We start from the raw sequence: 14339 nt of genomic DNA, 5'->3' as shown, positions 1-14339 counted from the left end.
TTGTGTTAACACTGCATTGCACCCTACAGCAAACCTCCTAATTGTGTGCAGCAATTCTGGGGGTGTGGGTAGTGCTAAGTGCACTGAAAACTGTAACAATGACTGTATGAGAGTGGCCTGTAGGTTTGGAATTAACCAGGCCATAATGGGGCATACTSTGTTAATACACTGAGTCGATTAGAATAGAAGGTGACTTGGGCCAACCAACTGAAAGGCCTTCAGAGAGTGTGTCTCTACCTTGGGAGAATGTGGAATCATCTGAGATCTGGGATTTGTGTTCTAGCAGGGATTATCTATGGGKAAAGTGTAGTCCATTTTGAAAGTGAAGTGCTTATGAATCCAGGAATGATAAAATCACCCTTGGACTTTTTGTGTATGTGTGTGAACTCCTAGAAGTCATCTATGTTGGTATAAATGAGATCATTTGGCCTAATTAGTTCCAAGCTTAATTAGCAGTAATTATCCCAACATGGGAGTAATACTCGAGTAGGAAGTACTGAGTCCTCGATTAGATAGATCTCTAATTGGTGTTACAATATTGTAATTAAAGCATGCTTGTACGCCTCTGCCTCTGCAAGTGATTTGTTTTATGTCTGATTAAACAGGGAGTCCGGCAGCCTCAAGGAGGCCAGGACATCACCACTGATTGAAACAGTGTATTATTCTTTGTTATAGGAAAGAAATGATGAATCACATGTACTAGGAAACACTGTGGGCCAAATTAGTCCTTTGAGTAATTGCTACTGGAGTTAGGGAAATTACAACAGGGGTAAATTTGGCCTCCAGTGTATAAGCTCTATCTGTGTATCACACAGTTAAACAAATACTCATTTGAATGTGCAGTCTGGCAATTACACCATCAGACAAATGCAAGTGAGTTAATCTGCATTTGCGATCACTGGATTGCAGGGGTKAGTTTGGCTGCTGGGTGGTGGTTGTTAGGTTGCACATTCTGCTCGGATTTTGAGAGGTGGTGCTGTACATCTCAGGATRCAGCTGGCATAGTTTCAGATGGCCACTTCTGGCTGCAGTATGCCCTCCTTGTCGAGGTGAGACCTGGAAGGTAYCGCTAGGGCCAGTGCAGGTGCACCTTGCAATTAGATGAGATGGACAGATAAAGTGTCCTCTTTTCTTCCAGCATTGTTACCTTCAATCTGGCTGGTCTGATCCTCCCTGGCAGAAGACCCTTCAGAACAGCAGGTAAACATGTTTTTTGAAGAAGTTTAAAATGAAGAGAGTGAAATGGTAACTTTCTGAAATTAGTCAGCATCAAAACACGAAAGCTTCCTATGTCTTTTTAAGAAACCACCTCCTTAGGAGTTGGCAAGTGTGCTGCTTTATTACTTATCTGCTCGCTATGAGTGGGCGACTGCACTTCCTGATTTGGTTCTCCAACATAGAGAGATCATCAGCATAGGTCTGTAGAGGACAGTAACTCCTCGCCTACAGAAAGTAACAAATAGGAATGCATGTATCCTCTGGCTGTCACAAAGGATTTCAAAGCACACTCGAGTCATATCCGAAGTGGAACGTAATCTTATTTCCATTTTACAGCTGCAGAAACTGAGGCACAGATCAGTCCCTTCTTTTACTGCAGCTCATGGAGCTGGTGTATATGGCAGCACTAGGAATGCAGGGCAGGTCTCATCACCTTCTGCTTCGCCCACAAAACCATCTTTCTTTTCCAGGAGGGAGAGTCCTTCCAGAAAGAAGGAGATGACTGGAGTGAGGAAATACAGTACACAGAATTCTGTTAAAGCAATATTCGGGATAAGGATTTAAAACACCCCATACACAGGAATTCGAAGCAAGGGTTTCCATAGCAGCGTTGCTTGGCCATATTGTATATACACTGTTTTGCATTGTGCTGGTGATGTCAAAGGCATATTCTAATATCTGTGTGTGCAATATGTCTGCTATGAAACCTAAGGGTGAATTACACCATGGAGGCATATTCTTGTGTGGTGTTGGGGAGGAAATAACAGAACTAGGTTTTGTTAGGATTTTTCTCCAGAGATAATTTTTCTTAGAAAATTGCTGATTTGCCAGAATTGTTGCTATTTTCAGGAAAAGTTGACTCCGGGTTTGTATTTCATCTTGAAAAAAAAAATAGAGAAAAATTTTAAAGCTGTCAAAATGAAGCATTTCAAGGTGGTGAAACGAAACCTTGCATTTAGTTCATTTAGTCATAGTTTCTGGGTATAAATTTTGAAATCTTCTTTTTTTGATTTTTTGTAAAACCTGATCAGATGTAGAASAGTTATTTGACGTCTCTGGAAATCTTGAAGGAATTAAAAGCTTGTTCTTTCACACTCCATAGTCCTRAACTGTCCTGGGAGTGGCAGGTGACAAGGGAGTGACTGCATCATCCAGCACCATGTGTGGCTGCCTGGTTATGTGTTGCAATGGGAGCAGTGGGAGAGGTTTCTCACTGAGCACCTCTCTGACTACCTGGTAAAGGCACGTAGCAAAAAATGCCTGCTCAAAAACTGCTCAAACCTTTCACAATGCTCAACTCTCTGTAAAAAACCCAGTATCACCGGGATACGATAAGGTTAAGCCTTTGGACCAGGAGTGTTTTGGGTGGGAGCCACTGTTTGTCAGGTCGTTAAACCTCTATTCAGCAGATGATTGTATCTCCGAGGGCGAGCTGCCGCCTCTCCCTGCCCCGCACTGGGGATAATGGGACCTGTCCTTCTCACCTCCCCATGCAGGGACAAAGGGAGGGCCTGCAGAGTGGCAGCACAGCTCTTCCCCGTGCTCATCCCGCTCTGCCCCTCGCTTCCATAACCTCATCCATGCTCTGAAGCTCTCTGGGGGAGCAGGAGGGATGTTGCACCTTGGTCTGGGAGGGAGTGCTCACACTCATGGAAAAGCCCTGTGAGTTATTTTGGCATCACTCTTTCTGCTGGCAGCAATGTTTCCTCACTGCCAACATTCCCAAATGTTGGTGTAGCATGTATGCCAACGTCTCCCTTCTCCCTGCCCCCTCATGTTGCAATTGCTAATTTCTGTGCCTGTGCCTGAAGAGCTGTAGTTTAGACTTGCTTTCCCATGCATTGAATCCATTCTTGTTTAGGGAAGAAACTGCAAAAAAGGGTGTGGGAGAGGAAAAAAGAAGAGAGCTGCGTTTTTCTTTTCTATGTGGCAGTGACAAATGCTAGGTATTAGAGAGACAAGCTGACAAACATCTGAATGAGTGGAAGAGACTTCTAACCCAAAGGGAGGAGTTGTGGTTTAGGTTAAAGCCACAAAGGAAGTGAAGGAGGTTACCACTTTCCTGTCTGTGGGCAGGARGTTCTCCTTGTGCTCGTTTGAAGCCTTAGCTCTAGCTCATTCTTCCCTAGGAACATACTCATGTSTGTACTTCTTGAAAGGCATTCGAGCTGGCGTCTGATCTTGGGAGTGACAAACATCCCCTTTATATTCAGAAATCAGCAGGAGCTGGGAGCTAAAGATCTGGGAATCACAGTCTAATTTATGGAGCCAGATATTCTAAAGCGTCTTGTTAAGCCATGTGTCTTGTTTGGTGCTAGATCTTGTAGTGTTTTTCTCTGTGCTTCTTCCTCTTGCTGATTCCACTTGGATTTTTTGTTGTAAATATCTGTACGTACCTCTGGCGCCTGTTGGCTCCCCACAGGCCTCACTTCTCTCATGTTCCTGAGTGATTGGCAAATTGTGTAGCCATCCTGCCTGGATTTAGCAGTCTAGCATGCTGATACAGGACAGATCTGAATGTCATCAGGTTCCTACCAGCATGGCCTGTGATCMGGATTTTCCTTGATTTTCAGTGCTTGCTTTTCTTTTAATGGTGTAGAGGTTTTAGCCATGTGTGGTTGCAAAGCTTGTTGTCTCAGCTCTRCAGCTTCACTCTTCATCTGCAAGARGAGAGTGAGTGGTTAACCCTGGTGTTCTGCAGAAGGCATGCCAGGAGGGAGATGAAAGAATACAGAATTGCTCTTACAAGAGCATGAGCCTTCTCCTGAGTCAGAGGAGCATGGGCACATGAACCAGCTATCCCAGCTGTCAACTGGTGACTGCACAGTTAGAAACACTGTCAGTGACAGGGCCTTTAGGATGTGCTGCCAGTGCCTTCTGATTACTGTGCAGTGCTGTACATGAGAAGAGCATCTGAAAGGTGCTCCCTGAAGAGCTGTTTTGTGGTCTCTAACCTTCCATTAACAGCTCACCTTAGACCCTAACCCTGGCCTTGGGATGCAGCACAGTTATTATATTTACCAGGTGTGAAAATCATATTTTGCCATGTGAGGATGATTGCTCTCTCAGGTGTATTACAGCAACTGGAGTTTCTTTTTTTGTTTGTTTGGGTTTTTTAATGCTTTGTTAAAACTACAAGATATCATTAAAGATTTATATGTGGCAAATGTGTCCTTTTTTTGCAGAGTGTTTCCTTTTAGAGACCTTCACGGTATTGATTTCAAGTAGATTTTCCTCCTCTGTTTTAAAACGTTTGCTTTGCCTATGGATTTTCAGCATTACTCACTGGAGCTCTGTGCAGTACATTCCCCAGACTATACTATCAAGCCAGAGACCCTTACTGCTGCTCTTCAGGGACCACTTCTGAAACTGGAAAGACCATTCATTTGCTGTGTTCAYTCAGTCCTGAGCTACTACCCAGCATTACATGCTTATCATTCCAGGATGTATGCTGTCATCTAAATGAGCCATAGGTCTGCTTTCGCCTTGTGCCAGTGGATCCCACACCTACTCTGGCAAGAGCCTTGAGCTGTCCCCTCCTTGTGCTGAGCAGTATTTGTCTGGATGTTTTAGATGTAAAGGAAAAACAAGCTGTATTATATGGAGATGAAGAAACTGGAGTGGCAAACAGCTGATATTGTACAGTCATTTGGTTTTGGTGTCAGCATTTCATTTCTCAAACCCATCCTTGTGGCCACTGGAGTGGGGAATGGGGATTTCTTTTTGGAGAGGCAGAGGACTCAGCGAGGAGACTGAGAGTGCTGGCACACCACAGATCTTAGATGAGTGAGGCACTTAGATGAGTGTCAAGGAGCAGGTTGATGTCCACCAGCCATTGCTGTATCCCAGGACAAGGCCCTCAGGTCCATGTTCTGCTGGTGGCTGAAACAGCTCAGTGACAGCCAGCTGATGGTGTGGGTTCAGCCATCTTTTGGTGGATCATATCTGTAAGATGTTGAAGACTTGGATTCAGACCTTGAAGCATCTGGCTTATGGAATTTGGCTTTGTTCGCTGTAGTGTTATAGCCTTAGGGCCACAGAAAGTGCAGCTTTATTGAAATCATTGGAGTTATGCTTGCTTATGGCATCAGGGAGCTGGGGACRCATTTTTTTGGAATGTGTTGCCAAGAACATAAACCCTTTTCTTTGGGAGATGCTTTGTAAGGATGACTCAAGTAAATGCCTGGGAAACATTGTCCTAATGGAAACAAGACGTGGAAATGATCGGGTCTCAGAACAGCTCTTATTTCTTCCCCACATCTGTGACTTTCAGAATCCACTATCCTAAGGCTCAGCCCTTCTCTCCTTCTTCATTATCATCTTAGTTTTGAATATCATATACACCACCAAGAGCGGGAACACCAYGGGGAACACCTCAGTCTCTGCACATGGGGAAAGTAGGGACTTAGAAGAGGAAGACTTGCGTGGGATCCAGGCAGGATGAAGTTGTGTTATTGGACAAAGCACCAGCAATCTGTTATTGGATCATAAAGTGGAAGGTATATGTGCTTCAGCATTTAAATGTTTACAGGAGATTCTTGCTACTGTCTTTGATGCTGGATACTCATATAAAAGCAATTACCAAAACTACAAGTGATTTCTAAGGACACTGAACACAGAGTATTACCTGTTGAGCACAGTGTATTTCTTACATGCTGGATGGACTGCTGGGATTCACTTTGTCTTGGTTTGACAGAGAGGGCAGACAAAAGGTGCAGGCTTTGTGTAGGAACTGCCCATGTTGTAGGCAAGTCAGGACACAGGTAGTATCCCATCAGAGTTAGATTACTCAGSTAGGTCCCCTGTGCAGCACCAGCTCACGTGGTAAATGGATGCTCTGGAATATAAGGTTATAGATGGAAAGAAGTGTGCTGTCCTAGGTGTCTCTCAGGACCTGCAAGGCAGGTATTGTCAGCAGATGTATTCAGGCTAGGGAATAACCTGGTATGATTTAAAATAAGCTGACAGATTTTGTGCTCAGATGGACTAGGAATGTTCACAGAGTCTGTTATTGCAGTTCAGCTGTGAGAGGCCAGTATCRTTAGCAGAGAGGAACTGGCAAAATGTTAAGGCAGAAGTATGTCCAGTCATGACATCTGTTGCTAAAGTGGTCCACAGTTGGCACCATAAAAGTGCATAAGTAAAAATGGAAAAGAAGAGTGAAGTGTTTATGTAGGCAAGCCAAAACTCTTGAGTGCCCTTTAATGATGAAGAGTCCTATTTTTGTTGGTATTGTCCTCTATCACCTAAGAACTTGCAGATCTGAAAGCTGATGATCGCTGCAGAAGAAAGTCAGCACCATACTGATGATAAGGCAATGTCTAAAGAGCAACGGGGAAAATTTGCATGTTTTCTTTGGAGACATCTCACTGTTTTATGTAATTTCAGTACAACACCTGTAAATCAGTGACTGGTACTTTTGAAATGTATTTCTTTCATCAAAAGCTATTTGAAACAACAGGTTGCACCTATCCATTCAGTCTAAGCTCCCTTGACATTTTTAAATGACAGATAATGAAAACTGTCTTCATTATAAMTCAAGCAATTTCATCAGACTGTCATCAGCAAACAATGGCAAACTAAAGACTGAACAACCCTCAACTCTACTCTGCGAGGTACCTGTGCTAGAGTACCTGTGTCTTTTCAGCTTTTAGGAAATATAAGAGGTGATTTGTCAGCTGGGAAGGGTTCTRTTATGCGAGGCACTAGAGGTCAACAAGAACATGTTAAAATCTGTCTGGGAGCCAGTGGTCAGATGGCATAAAAATGAAGCACAAATGTGAGAATGATCGTGGGTGAGAGACATGGCTTATCTAACTGAGTGCTGAATTCTGCACTGCCTTCAATTTATGAATGGATTTAAAGCATGGTGCCAAACAGACCATATTGCAGTTGTCTAATCCTTAGGTGACAGAGGCAGGCATGATTGTAGGCAGAGCTGCATCCAAGAAGACTCATCAGAACAGCCCAGTCAGCCTGGCATTATTACTACCTGATCTGCGGGAATCGGTCCAGGCCCTGACTCTGAACTGCCGCAGGGAAACCTGGTTGAAGGAGCAGCTGTTAAGGTATGGGGCTGGCTTATCTTCCCCTGCCTGTCTCTCCCCAGCCAACATTGCTGCAGGCTTGCCTGAGCCGAGTATCAGTCACCCAGATCCTTCCCCCCTTGCCCCACCCCCCACTCCCAAAATTAATAGATTTAACCAAGCTACCCCCCACAGTCAGATTAACGGGAGAGTGAGAGCAGAAGGGGCATTTTACAATAAAACATCGTTTCTACAAGATGGCCACAGTATGGGAGAGGCTAGCACYAGGGTGTGAATTATAGGGGTCCGGAGCAGAGAGAGGCTGTGGCAGAAAGAGGGCTGTTATTGGAGGACACAGGGAGCAAAATGATGGAGATAGAGGGTGTAGATAAATAGTTAGAAATGGTTTCAGTAGTGTGATTTGGAAGGAAAATCACCAGTGGTGATCAGTTTAGGGAATTGAGTGGTAAATTACTGGCAGGTTAGGACTCCTAGAACATCCGTGACCCTGTGAAATGATGGAGAGAGAAAAGTTGCAGTAGCAGTGAGTAAGACTAAGATCTCATCTAACTGAGCATGAGTATCTCAAGGTGAAATAACAGAAGGAGAGGAGGCGGGAATATTGATTTCTGCCTCGCAAAACAGACAACAACGCCTACTTTTTCATAGCAAGAATTTAACCATTCGCTTTAATGGGCCAGTCTGTGGTACAGTGAGGGCTTGGTTTCTTTGTGCACAGTCTAGAGGGGAATTCATGCTGAAACTGTTTTTATTTTATTGCAGTCTTGAAGGAGAGACATGAGCAAAATGTTACCCTCGAACACCTCTGTGCTGACTGTAGGGGCAGCATGAGTGGAATCTGTCCATGTTGCTGGCCTGTTGTGCTGCAGGCGGGTACCCTGAGCAGCTGGATGCTGGAGGAGCAGCACTGGAAGGCACAAAAAGCCCGTTATGCCAAGAAAGCTGTTGTATGTGTTGGCGACAGATTACTTCTTCTGTCTGTCTGAGGGCAGACCTAGCCTCCTATTTATCCTGTGAGAAGGATGCTTCTAATGAGAGGTGCTTTCTTCATCTGGTCATAGTTTTCTCAGAAATATTGCTTTGGGAATGAATTTTTGTTTGCTTGGTTTTACATCGTGGAGGTGCCCATGGTGCTGTGGGCAGGCAGACCAGAGAACGTGGCTGTATGGCTGTGCAAGGGGTTTGGTGGCTTGTACCAGGCTCAGCAGGTGGCTGAAGGAAAGCAGAAGGTGAGTTTGGCAATTTTGTGATCTGCTGCCATGTCTGTTCTCATTGATCTCAAAGACGGCCATACACATACAAAGCGGTTGTAAAGTCATGGCTGAGAATCTTAGAAGGATCAAGAGTCAGGCAATTCCACTGACAGAGAAATTCTCCTGGCAGCACCACCACACTCAGTGTGTGTTAGCAGTTCCCTGTAAAGCATGGGAACAGTGTGGTGGAAGCAGTATTCCTGGGCAATCATTGATCCTGGAGTCTCCTCTATGCCAAAATTTYCCACCTTTGTTTGGTATGAATTCATATTTTTCATATGTTTCATGAGCATATGTTTCCCCAGATTCTGTTTACCTGATTTCCCTTCTGAATCAGTATCTGCTCTCTCCTTTTTCTTCTCCCTGGTTTTTTTTCTTTTTTTTTTCAATCATAGGGGATAGAGCTGAGCATTTATCTCTGTGGCTGCATGATACTTGCCTCATACCTGCTTATTGACTTGAGAGATGACTTTCTAAATAGGGCAAGAGCTTCCTGCAACTGGAATGTTTTAATACATGGGCTTTGTTCATCACACCAGAGTTTTTGATGCRAGATAATGTCTTGAAGGGGGGCAGATCAATTTTAAGTCTCTCTGGAGATCCAGAAGAATATTTTAACCATAGGCACAGTTCTGTGTTCCAGCCCAAACTTGATTAAGGCTCAGATTGTTCGGGTATTTATGTGAACAGGAAAACACAACATCAATTGTTCCTGTCTTTTCAGTGCAGACAGGAAAGTGAGAGCAGGGCCTTTCTTGCTCTGGTGAACTTGCCATCATCTGCACACTGTTGCATTGGGGTGATGTTGTGCAGCCAGCGCTGGGCAGGTCCATCCACCAGTCTCCTTCCCAACACAGCTCCGTATCCTGTGCAGCCAGGCAGGCAATGGTCATTGCTGTAAGTGCCTACAGATAGTTTTTAACCAGTGGGGACAGAAGTGGGGTTTATATATGTGTGTGTTTTGGGGGGATGTGTGTGTCTGTATGTGGATATTGACATCGATACGGATAGAGAGGCATTTCCCTCCTCAGGGAGGCTCTGAAGTCCCACCCACGATTGGGTGCAGAGGGACTGCTCACCCAAAGCATGTTAAAAATGTTCTCTGGTGGTTTGCAGGATGGAGGCTCAGCAAAACTGAGGAGAGTTGAGTTAATGTCTAATACTAAAAGACACTGAGCAAGAAAGAAAGCCAYAACAATCTCTCCCCCTCCCCCAGCCCGATTTCCTAATCTTTTAGGAATGATTTACAATAAATAAAAGACTTTCTGAAAGAAGGTTTTTTTTTTCCAAGTTAACAATGGATGTTAAACTACCCCTCCCTGTGGTCCTTTGCCATTTCTTTCACACTGTCCAGCTTTAGACTTCATCCTGCGGCAAGATTCATGAAGGCAGCTCCCCTGTGCCCATGCAGAGAGATCACGGCGGTATGCAAACCATAATCACCTGGATTCCTTACAGAAATGGGTTGTTTCCTTTCGAGAAGGCTCGTTAGAGCATGCAGCAGTGTAAAACTCAAAGCTTGTAAGAAAATGGTTTCATAGAGCCTGATCTCTCTTGTCCCACAGCTCCTCTGATCATTTACACTGGAGCACAGAAGAGGGCAAAAACCCCCCTAACCTAAAGCAAACAAACAAAGCCAAACATCCTCCTAATGGTGTATGTTCTTCACATCCAACAGTGATGGTGTTTTACACCCACTTTACACAGGTGTACGGTAATACAGGTCGGGAAGCAGTGTAGAGAGCAAAGCTCTTAAGGAGTTAGTGGAGCTTCCCTGCTGGAAGGTTATAATCACACTGAAAGGGGGAAAACTTGCCTTGGCAGACAGGAAATATGTGATGCAATTTCAAAACAGAGTTGCTAGAGATAGAATAGCCCATAAACTGGGAAAAAAAAAAAATGTAGGGAACACTTTGCATAGCCCAAATGTGCCATGTAAAAGCTAATAGCAAGGGATCCTGAGGAGCAGTGGTGTACTGGCTACAGATGTGCATAGTGCTTACATCCTTTACCTGCAAGGAGGGGTCCCTGATCCTGGGTATAGGGACTGCTGGCAGATTCTTCTTACTGGTGACAGCTTTCCTTGAGGCAAGGTTTTTAAGCATTATCGACTGAAAAAGGTCCAGTCTAGTGTTGCATGTGAAGCAAAACTGTTTCATGTGGAATGACTATGTGGTTGGAGAAGACTCCACTTCAGAGAGCCAATGGTCATGAGCGGGGTGTGACTTCAGAAGAGGGTAATATCTCCAGACTTCACATGCTAAGGATCCATGTCGCCATTTCGCCTTCCCTCAGTCCCATCTTCAAAAGCTCCTGTTTCTCAGATGTTTCCACCTCCTCCAGTTGTGCCAGTTCAGCTGCTTGTGGGGATGAAATCTCCATCAGCTGGTGTGGTGTTAAGGATTTGCTCTTGTTAGTAGGGCTTTTAAAAAAACGTTGGATTATTTAAACAGCTCACCTATGAGTGTAGCTACATAAATAGTTTAACTGGCACAAGTGAGCGGCAATAACTGAAAGAGCATGGCAGGATCCTCTAAAACTGGGTCTGCTGCAGATGGAACAGTGAAACAGAGCCACAGCCCTACACGCTCTCAATGTTATTTGCATGAGTAGCTCCATTGTGCTTCAGTGGGACTCTACTTACACATGTAAAATTAAGTGTTTGCAGGGCCAGGCCCTTAAAGAGAATAAAAGCCACGATCGGGGTGTGCCATGCTCTGAACCATGSACGGAAAGTGTCATGCAAATGTTTTTTGCTGGCTGGGCTATCTTGTCTGATCTGTCTGCTCCGCAGAACTGGAGCTCCTGTGGCAACTTTTCTTAGCCTTGGTTTGCCCTAATGGAAGAGGGCCTTGCTTTTGAATAGACAGGCTGATCTCCTGCCCTTGCTGCAGACAGGGAGTTGTGAGGGAAGTGTATGCAGTGTGGTGAGAGCAGTAATGCTTCCAAGATGTTCTTGGATTTGCTGGAGTGCTCTAAAGAGCTGGGACAGCTGGCTTCTCTGGGGCAGCTTTTATGAGCTTGGCCAAGGGAGGGCAAGGCCCTGATACAGAGGGCTGTTCTCGAGGCTGTCAGTGACAGTCCCACCATCTGGGGCTCTGCTACCTGAAATCCTGACTTACAACCTGTCTTCACAGTTAGGATCATTTTGGAGCCTGTTGTTGTCAGTTCCCATGGTAAAACCCTTCAAGGACAGCTCTGGGAATTCACTGCTGTGGTGGATTCCCAAAGGTGGTGAAGTAGCAGCTTAACTCTTGAGAGTGAAGCAAAGCACCTTGATCGCTGCTCTCCGGAGCCCCAAAGAGAGGAAGGAAGAGACTTAAAGCCGTTGGAGGGGAGAGGCTTGGTGTGGTTATTTGAGACCGCTGCCTGCAGAGTTGCACAGTCATTTATAACTGTTTGAAATGTGGGGGGATGGGGTCGGGGGGATGGGAGGGGAGTCGGAGGAACCACAGCATCTGCAAACKAGAAGCATTTTGTGTTCATTTTCCCTGGTCTAACTCCTAAAGGGACAAGACAGCGAAGTACTGGGTCAGAGGAGGGAGGAGAACAAAAAGGCAGTTCACTAACTCCTCGTATTTTATCACTGCTGTTGCATATGTCGGGATTGAGGCACAGGGTAGGATTTTTGAAGGTACTTTTGGAAAACAGAAGTTGGATGCCTGGCTTCTTTAGGCTCCTTAGAAAAATCCCAGCTTCTACTGCCCAGGGCAAACAAACTTCCTCTTAAGCAAAYCGCGTTTGGTTCCTGGTGTTGGTGAGAGTGGGAGTAGTTCTTCAACGGGAAGCACTGTGTGCACATTCTCTTCCTTACACCATACTGGATTGGCCTGGCCAGCAGGGTGGGATGTGTAAAGGAGAGGAGGAAGTGTAGATGTTGCATTAAAAAAGACCCGTATCAATGTAAAAATTGGCAAGGTTTAAACATCAGGTAAAGGAACTTGTGGAACCGATGGCAGCAAAGATGTGGTGGTTCCAGTTTCACCAACGCTTCAGGTGTAGAAGGTGCTGGCCGCGATCACTGGAAGGGTGCAGGTGGGGCTGGTGTCAGTAGGTGGAAAGACTTCCTAGAGACCAAGGATCTCCACCTTCGGGTCGTGGATCCTGGGAACTTGTAGCCCCGGGGACTTGTCTAAAAAAAGGTGTCAGCGGGCTGAAAGTCTGTGCAGCGGATAATAAATACTTCGGGTCTCTGGTTTGCCAGTTGGAAGGCACTGAAAACCCGCTGTTAAGTATCTCCCTGAAAGAAGAGTATCTGTTTGGGGTAAGAGGTGAACATTAGCTGTTTGCTAATGTTGCAGTGTTCAGGAAGCCGTAGGGTTAGTAAGTAGGCAAGGACAAGGGGAGGAGAAGAGAGGGACAAAAAGAGAAAAAGGGATTGAGGGCTGAGCAAAGAGAGGAGGTGATTTTATCAGCCAAGAGCAACGCCCAGCGTGAATGTTGCGCTAAAAGGGTCTTCTTCCAAAGACTTGAGTTACTTAAAAGTGGGAGTTGGACAAGATGGGAGTTGGACAAAGAATGGGTCGTTTGAGGATAAAGGGGGAGGGAGGACACTGCATTTCTGTTCACTGATGTTGTATTGGCTAAACAGGTTATTCAGGCAACGCGGATAAGCAAAACTGATCCGCTGACTTTCTCTGTTCGGCTGCATCGGTGTGCCACCGGTGGCTTGGAACCTCTTCCTTACAGCCAGGAGATCGCCCATCTTAAGAACATTTTGTGGAGGTGAAGGAGAAGGATTAGTGGATGTTGAAAGCCATCTTTTCACAGAGTAAGTCTCGGACTGAAAAGGGCGGGGGATTGCTACAAATCTTCCGAACTCTTCACTGCCAGTTTGAAACCAAACAACATTGATGTCTAATCCCCCAAATACGGAGCATTTGTCCAGGATGGGGCCCTCGAGCATTTTTAGGAGTTGATAGGTTGTGTCTGTTTGCCATTACTGCCTCGTCCCTCCCTGTTCAGTTCCAGGCTGCCGCTTATCCCGGCGCTTTCTCCCACCAACAGAAAGCCCTCAGGTCACTCGGCGGGTGGGCAGTCGGGGTGCTCAGCCCCGGGGAGGAGGGACGCTGCGCTTCTCCTCCACAGGTTCCTCCCCCCCACCGCTCTTATCGCGCCTTTCTCAGAAACGTGTGGAAAGGGCATGTGCCAGCAGCCCGCGCCTCTCCTCGATGGTCCAGCGGCTCCTCCGGGCCGTGCCATCGGGCTGGCGGCGATGCCCGCTGCGTGGAATGCCCCTCACGGGGGGGGCAGCGGGGCTGAGGCGGGGGTACCATGGCACGGGCAGCGGGGTGGGCCCGGGCAGGCCGGTGCGGAGGAGGGCGGGCAGGGCACYAGCTCGGGGCCGGGCGGCGCCATCCCGCATCTCACATCCCCTCAGGGGCCCCGCGGGCCGTTTCCGTTAAGGGGGTGCCGCCGTTGGGGATGAAGGGAGTGTTGGGGGGGCGGGCCCCCTCGCGCGGCACCTCAGGGGGAGCGCGACGGCCCCTCCCCGGCCCCATCGAGGGCGCCTCCCCTGCGGTACCGGGCGGGCACCGGGAGCACGGGGAGCCCCCTCCCCGCCGCCCGGGGAACCGGAGAAATGAGGGCGACTCTCGGCGCTCGACTTCACCGAGTGGAGTTTGGGGCGGGGGGGCGGCACGGGGGTGGCGGCCCCTTTAGAAGAGCCCCGGGCGCGCGGTCTCTTTAAAACAGGAGGAAGGGGCGTGGCCGCCGCGAGGCGGGGGCCGGGCCATGTTAATAAAGGGGCGGGGCTGCGAGGCCGAGAGGAGCCTGTGTCTTTAAGAGTCCGGCTGGTACCACCGTGCGGAGAAGGGGGAAG

The 14339-nt window shown here is 46.9% G+C and overlaps 1 protein-coding gene across 2 annotated transcripts in view; it reads left to right on the top strand.

Moving 5' to 3' along the window:
- Positions 1 to 1158: 1158 nt before the first annotated feature.
- LOC130588923 (uncharacterized) overlaps positions 1159 to 14339 on the top strand; it is a 31046-nt gene continuing 17865 nt past the window's right edge. Inside the window, exon 1 of one of the 2 annotated variants that reach the window (XM_057389949.1) lies at positions 1159 to 1200. The gene's annotated coding sequence lies outside the window, so the exon portion shown is untranslated. Of the gene's footprint in view, positions 1201 to 12924; positions 13290 to 14339 lie in introns of those variants that run through there. The other variant, XM_057389950.1, reaches the window with a different exon arrangement.

Source organism: Malurus melanocephalus, unplaced genomic scaffold, assembly GCF_030028575.1.
Source record: "Malurus melanocephalus ecotype Western Australia unplaced genomic scaffold, MMel_1.1 scaffold_21, whole genome shotgun sequence".
Taxonomy (NCBI): Eukaryota; Metazoa; Chordata; class Aves; order Passeriformes; family Maluridae; genus Malurus; species Malurus melanocephalus.
This window is presented reverse-complemented; position numbering and strand designations above follow the sequence as displayed.